Source organism: Ipomoea nil, unplaced genomic scaffold (genome assembly GCF_001879475.1).
Source record: "Ipomoea nil cultivar Tokyo-kokei standard unplaced genomic scaffold, Asagao_1.1 scaffold0900, whole genome shotgun sequence".
Lineage (NCBI taxonomy): Eukaryota > Viridiplantae > Streptophyta > Magnoliopsida > Solanales > Convolvulaceae > Ipomoea > Ipomoea nil.
The window spans coordinates 2240001-2248313 of NW_017617328.1; positions in this window are offsets into that span (position 1 = coordinate 2240001).

Below are 8313 nucleotides of genomic sequence, written 5' to 3' on the forward strand. Positions count from 1 at the left end.
TCGTCCAAAATTGCTCCAAACTCATCCTTGAACTCCCCTTGCTCATATCTTTGACCTAAAATGATTCAAAAACACTAACAAACACCGTAAAACATTCAAAACAAGTGTGAACCATAATTAAATGATATGAGCAAGGAAAACATGTATTAAATAAGTAAAATTAAAGAACTTAATTACCGAGATGATTCAAAATAACTATAAAAACAAGCAAAGATATGATAACATCAGAAGGCGGGGGTGGGGGCGGGTGTGGCGGAATTGACGGATAGGTGGGCGGATTGGGCACTGCTGGAGGAGGAGGGTGCGGTGTTTATGCCGGAAGGGGAGGATGACGGGGTTGAGGGAGGCGGGGAAGGTGAGGAGGAGACATGGAGGGTGGTCGGACGCTTTTTGACGCAAAAGTTAATTAAACTGGATTTTATGAGGCAGGTTTTAGCGTCTGTTTGGCAACCGGTGCGTGGTGTATAGGTAACGGAGATCCAACAGGGTTTGTTCTTGTTTGTTTTTTTCCATAAGACAGATATGGAGTATGTGCTGAATGGAGGACCCTGGGCTTTTGAGAATAATGCTCTTGTGTGTCGGGAGGTGTTGGATGGGGTGAATCCTGTAGATGTGGAGCTGGATATGATTGACATGTGGGTACAATTGCATGATATGCCGAGGGGATACACGTGATTAGAGAATTCAAAATGATTCAGTTACGATTGAATTGAGATTACAAAGTATATCTGTAATCCATCTAAAACTACTCCTGACAACTAGGCTATACTAAGTCAAACATAACTAACATTATATAATTACAATCATATTATAAAATAATAATAATGCTAATACTAACACACCCCCTCAAGCTCAAGGTTGGTGAAGCACAATGTTGAGCTTGTCCCGTAGAGTAGCAAAGCGTGGAGCTGGAAGAGGTTTGGTGAAAATGTCAGCTAGTTGATCAGTAGTTGAGATGTAGTTGACCACAAATTCCCCGGACGCCACCTTGTCTCGAACAAAATGATAGTCAATTTCAACGTGCTTGGTGCGTGCATGAAAGACCGGGTTGGCACAAAGATACGTTGCACCTAGATTGTCGCACCATAAAGAAGCGGGTTCGCCGGAGTGTAGCCCCAATTCTCGGAGTAAGGAAATAACCCAAGTAACTTCAGCGGATACATCGGCTAGGGCTTTATATTCAGCCTCTGTGGAGGACCGGGCCACGGTGCGCTGTTTCTTGGATAACCAGGAGATGAGATTAGAGCCTAGATATACCGCGAAACCACTTGTACTCTTGCGATCAATAGGACATCCTGCCCAGTCGGGGTCCGAGTAGGCCTGTATGTGAGTAGTAGATGAAGGCGAAAACCGTAGCCCTAGCGAGATGGTCCCCTTTATGTAACGCAGGACACGTTTGACGAGCCCCCAGTGTTCAGTTGTAGGTGAGTGCATGAACTGACATAGCCGGTTGACTGAGTATGAAAGGTCGGGTCGTGTGATGGTTAGGTATTGTAGAGCACCAACCACACGCCGATATTGAGTCGGATTGTCAAACGGTTCTTCAGATGGCGTGACTGACTTCGTAACGGCTGCTGGTGTGGCAAGTGGCTTGCAGTCTACCATTCCAGCTCGACTTAGGAGATCAGTCATGTATCGACGTTGAGAGAGGATAATACAATCACCATCGGAAACAGTTTCTATGCCCAAGAAGAAATGAGGAGTACCGAGATCCCTAATTTTGAAAGCAGAAGCAAGCCGTTGGAGTAATGAGGCAACCAGGGCAGCATCATTTCCCATCATGATTATGTCGTCGACATAGACAAGTAAGAAAACCCGGGAATCTCCGGCCGTGTAGAAGAACAGGGAGACATCGGTTTTGGAGGATTTAAAACCTGCAGATAATAGAAAATCATGAAGGCGCTTGAACCAGGCGCGTGGGGCCTATTTCAAGCCATAAAGCGACCGCTGTAAGAGGCACACATGCCCGGGATTGGTGGGATCCTCATATCCCGGAGGTTGCTTCATGTATACGGTTTCTGCTAGGTGACCGTTCAAGAAAGCATTGTGAACGTCAAGTTGACGTAGCGTCCACCGATTCGATACTGCAAGTGAGAACAGCATTCGGACAGTGGTGGGTTTAACCACTGGGCTGAAGGTGTCGAAGAAATCCTCTCGTGCCACTTGATTAAACCCTTTTGCCACGAGGCGCGCTTTGTAGCGTTCCACCGTGCCATCGGACTTGCGTTTGGTGCGAAACACCCACTTGCACCCAATGATATTCATATGGGACTCGGGAGCAACAAGTCGCCACGTCTGATTATGGACTAGAGCATTAAACTCTTGATCCATTGCCTCACGCCAATGTGAATGACCTACGGCTTGAGAATAGCACGTTGGGTTCGTGCTGACAGTTAAGGCCTGGAATGTCTCATCTGTGCCCTTAGTCATATGACGCAGGCGCATGACATGATCCCTACTCTGTGGAGCAACCCTTTTTCTGCGGGTTCTAACTAGTGCTGTGTGGGTGATAGCCAGTGCAGGTGGCTCCCGTGCAAGTGGTACGGGCTCCGGTTCGGCATAACACGGTGTGCTATTGGGTGCCACTGGTTGAGGAGCAAGGGATGAGACTATTGGTGCCGCAGCCCATGGTAAAGCGGGCGTTGACGTCGCAGCAGGTGTATGCCCTGTAGAAAAAGGAAAAATAGTCTCGTCGAATCGGACGTGACGGCAGATGTAGGTTTTCCCACTTGTTAGATCAATGCATCTGTATCCCCTATAGGTTGGTGGGTAACCTAGGAAGACACACGGAGTGGAGCGGTATTCTATCTTATGCCTGTTATAGGGGCGTAGATAGGGAAAACACCGACATCCAAAGACTCTAAGAAAGTATATGGTGGTGGTGTTTTAAAGAGACGGGTGTGGGGAATTTCAAAGTTTATAGCTGCTGAGGGTAAGTAGTTAATTAAACAGGTTGCTGTTTCGAAAGCGTAGTCCCAGTAATGTTGGGGAACTTTGCCTTCAGCTAACAGTGCAAGACCTATTTCAACAACGTGTCTGTTTTTACGTTCTACCCTCCCGTTTTGTTCATGTGTATAGGCACAAGATTGACGGTGATTTATTCCCAGATTTTGGAACGTAGTGTGTAACTTTCGGTACTCACCCCCTAGATCGGACTGAATGGACTTGATAGAGCGCGAGAATTGTCGCTCTACCAACACATGAAACAACTCGAAAATTTTATATATGTCAGATTTCATCCTTAAAGGATAAAACCAACAGAAACGCGAAAAATTGTCTACAAATAGTACAAAGTAGCGAAAACCATTTGTAGACATTATAGGTGACGGTCCCCATATATCTGTATAGACCAAATCTAATACATTTTCACTAATATATGGAACTTTATCTAATTTAAAACGTGTGGACTTGCCAAGGTGACACGCTACACATGACTCCGCGGATTCACTTTTATTTGGAATGACCGGGCAATTTGACAAGACTTTATTGAGCAGCTGTTTATGCGGGTGACTGAGGCGACGATGCCACACCGTGGGAGTAGCCCGGGAACTGACGAACGCTAGATGACACCGGGACACCGGGAGTTTATATAATCCGCCAGTGGTGGGACCCCTAAGAAGAATTGCCTTGGTGGTTGAATCCTTCACAAAAAAACAATTAGCATGAAATTCAACAAAGACATTATTTTCAGATGTGAATTTCTGCACAGAAAATAACGGAACTGACAAAGATGGTATGTGTAATATATTAGATAAAGACAATGGTTTAGAATTAGATGGGAGAGATGCATGTCCAACGCGTGAGATCGCCAGACCTGCGCCATTACCGACACGCAAGACATCAGCGCCGGTATACTCATCCGAATGGCTCATCATGCCCGCATCCGGAGTCGCATGGGCAGTCGCTCCCGTATCCGGATACCCGGCTTCGGATGGTGCAGCTGTAGACGGCATGGACGGTGCATCATTTGAGATCGCGACGTTGGCTTGCGGCGGTTGTGTATTGTACCGTTTGTAGCAGTACACCGCCGTGTGACCGTGGGACCTGCATATCTGACACCTCGGAGTTCCACGGCCACCTCTTCCACCCCTATTCTGGCCGCCACCACGGTTGTTCCGGCCACCACGCCCTTGCGGATTTCCTGACTGCCTGCCGCCACCTTGCTGCGTACTGCCACGACCCGAGCTGGCGTACATCGCCGTGAGGCTGCCAGGTGAGTCGCCGCCGACCGGATAATCGTCCACGAGTATAAACTCGTGGGCCTGGAGATGATCGGAGAGATGCGCTAAGGTGACCAGAGATCCCGTTGCCGTCAAGGAAGTCGCCATGGCCTTCAGTTCCGGACGTAATCCCCGGAAGACATAGAGATTCTGCTCCATGAGGGATAACGGCCGGCCGGCCTGAGCTAAGGCTTCCACGAGCAATTGCGCACGCCCGAGGTACTCAATGGTGGTGGAGTGGCCTTGCCGGAGAACCTGGAACTGCCCCAACAGACTGAGGCATCTGGCTTAGCTCGACGATCCGAGGGCGGATGTAATGGATGACCACACCGCAGCGGACGTTTCTTTTCCGATGGCGAGATGGAGAACTTCATCCGCCATGGAGGATACCAACAACGACAATATGGACTGGTCCTGCTTCTCCCAGGCTTTGAACGCCGATTGGGAATGGTGGAGGCAGTCGCGTCGTCGGAGGTCCCGGTCGAAGGAGCGGCAATCGTGGCCGGAGGACATGGATAACTCCCGTCCACATAACCAAGCAATTCTTGGCCGCGAAGGAATGGGATGATTTGGGTGCGCCAAAACAGAAAGTTTCTGTTCGTCAGTTTCATGCTCACGAAGTGATGAGCACCGGAAAGACCGTTCGCACCTGCCGGAGTTGGATTGCCGGAGGCGGAAGCAGTTCGATCGGAGGAACTTGACGACATGGCTAGCGGTGAGAGGAGGAGAGAGTTTTGGCCGGTGAGGTTTTACGGGAAGGGGGGGGGGGAAATTGCGTTTGCGGAGGAGAGAGAATCGTATCCTGACTGATACCAGATTAGAGAATTCAAAATGATTCAGTTACGATTGAATTGAGATTACAAAGTATATCTGTAATCCATCTAAAACTACTCCTGACAACTAGGCTATACTAAGTCAAACATAACTAACATTATATAATTACAATCATATTATAAAATAATAATAATGCTAATACTAACACACGTCACATGCAATTCTGGAACAGGCAGGGAATTTTTTGGGCTCTTTTGTTAAGCATGATGAACGGTTTGAAGGGGCGCCATGGCTAACTTTTCACCGTATTCGGGTGTCAATTTCGGTTGATAGACCGCTTCGAAGGAGGATGAGGTTGATGAAGAGGGATGGGACTACAGCATGGGTCAATTTCAGGTATGAACGACTGCATAAGTTTTGTTACTTTTGTGGTTGTATGGGTCACTTGCATACTTTCTGCATACACGCTAGAGAGGCTGGAATTCCGGTCGAAAGGTACCTGTACGGTCCGGATATGCGAGCTGGTGGGTCCCAGAGCGCTCCTAGAGCGGTTGGGGATAGCTGGCTCGTGCCGGTTAGCGGGAAACCACGGCCACTGGGAATCAAGCCACGTGTTGTTGGGTCAGTGGATGGGGGACAGGGAAGTGGGGGTGTCACCCACGAGTATGTCTGAGGATGAGGTGGTGGTGGCTACGGCGAAGCGTCGTAGGCATGAGACGGAGGGGGGAGAGGATAATGGGAATGATGAGGTAACAATTGCTGCTGTTCCAAAAAACTTGTCCATGGTGGGAGCTGGTGTCCAGCCCCGCCCATCAACATGAGTACTTTGAGCTGGAACTGTCGTGGCTTGGGCAATCCACGCACAGTTCGACAGATTGTGGGACTAGCGTCCAGTAAGAAGTCTGATTTTGTGTTTTTGATGGAGACCAAGGTGCCACGGGTACATGCAGAACGGATCCGTGTTACGCTTGAGTATGAGGGTTTATTTTATGTTGATAACGATGGATTGAGCGGAGGAATGGCACTTTTATGGAAAAAGAATAATACGGTAAGGCTATTAAGCTACTCGCATAGTCATATTGATGTGGAAGTAAGCTTGTTTAATAAGTTATGGCGCATGACATGTATCTATGGTATCCCCGAACGCAATAGGCGAGAGGAGACATGGGATTTACTTGGCACTCTGAAGAATAGATCCTTGTTGCCCTGGGTGGTGATAGGGGACTTTAATAATCTTCTATATCAGCATGAGAAGAAGGGGGGAAATCCGTATCCTAATAGTCTGTTACGGGGTTTCGGAGAAGCTGTGGACGACTGTGGTTTGATGCAAATGTCAATGAGAGGCCACCAATTTACGTGGCAAAAGGGAAAGGGGACGCCGAATTGGATAGAGGAAAGGTTGGACAAGGCTCTAATAACGAATGAGTGGGGTCTGATGAATGAGAATGCATGGTTGGAGAACATTCAAACCCGGGCCTCGGATCACTCGATCCTTTTCCTCAATATTAATGCGATCTGCATGCCAAGGGGAAGGGGGCCGCGGAGATTCAGGTTTGAGATGGCTTGGCTGTTAGATGAGGGGTGCAAAGAAGTAGTAGAAACCGCTTGGCATGAGGGGAGAACGGAGGGATTGCTGCATTGTCAGCAATTGTGTGGGGAGAAGTTAATGCGGTGGGGGGGGGGAGACCAGTTTCATAAATTCGGAAAACAAATTAACCAGCTACAACAGAGGCAGGATGCCATACGGAATAGGCGAGATTTGGTGGCACTAGCTGAGTACCAACAGATTGAGAATTCCCTGAAACGAATAGAGGCCCAGGAGGATGTGTTCTGGAGGCAGCGAGCCAAGCAGCACTGGCTACGTGGGGCTGATGCAAACACAAAATTCTATCACAGGTATGCCTCGGCTCGTAGGAAAAAGAATTTTATTTCTAGTATTAAATGTGATGCTGGTAACTGGGTGGAGGGAGATGATATGCATTCCACTATATTAAATTACTTTGATAATATTTTTGCCTCTAATGGATTGAGCTGTGATGACCCACTATTTGAGATCCTAAGCCCACGGGTCACATTAGAACAGAATATGATGCTAGACCGCCCTTTTGAAACTGATGAGGTTAAAGAGGCTCTTTTTTCAATGTATCCAGATAAGGCACCGGGTCCGGATGGGTTAAACCCGGGTTTCTACCAGTAGTTTTGGGAGATAGTGGGAGGAGATGTATCTGGCTTTATAATGAATGTTTTGAATTCCTGTGTATTCCCCGAGGGGTTGAATGATACTAACATTGTTTTGATCCCTAAGAAAGAGATGCCTGAGACAGTTGCAGATTTAAGGCCGATTGCGTTGAGTAATGTCATTTACAGAGTTATGGCCAAGATGATAGCAAATAGGATGAAAACACTTATGGGAGGATTAATATCAGAATCCCAGAGTGCTTTTATTCCGGGAAGGCTGATCACTGACAACATCTTGGTGGCGGCAGAGATGGGGCATTATCTGAATAGAAAGCAATGTGGTGTAGTGGGTTGGAGTGCATTGAGGCTAGATATGTCAAAGGCCTATGACAGAATGGAGTGGAACTTTCTAGAAAGGATGCTGACTGTTATGGGTTTTAGTGAGAAGTGGATAAAGCTCATTATACTGTGTGTAACGACTGTTAACTATACTGTAATGGTCAATGGTATAGCAGGGGGCGCGTGAAACCAACCAGGGGACTCAGGCAGGGAGACCCTCTCTCTCCGTATCTATTTATTATTTGTGCAGAGGCTCTCTCGATGATATTACAATATGAACAGTCGGCAGGCGCTATACATGGGTGCAGAGTTGCAAGGGGGGCACCGCCTGTATCACACCTATTTTTTGCAGATGATAGCCTCCTATTTTTTAAAGCAAATATCCAGGAGGCGGGAGTTGTAAGGCAGTGCCTTGCAAGGTATGAGAAGTTGTCAGGCCAGGTGGTGAATTATAATAAATCTAATATATGTTTTAGCAGAAATACCCAGGAGGATGACAGGGCACAAGTAGCGGATTGTCTGGGGGTGATGCAAGCACCCAATTTTGGGAAATATTTGGGCCTACCTTCCTTTGTAGGGAGAAATAAGAGAGCTGTTTTTTCATATGTGGAGGAAAAGATCAGGCAACGAATTGGTTTGTGGAGTAAAAAGTTGCTTTCTCAGGCTGGTAAGGAAGTATTGTTGAAAAGTGTAGCGCAATCTATGCCTACCTATTCAATGAGCGTTTTTTTGTTACCTGAGACAGTTTGTCAGTCAATTGAGCGAACTATGAATAAGTATTGGTGGGGAAATGGAAGAGAAA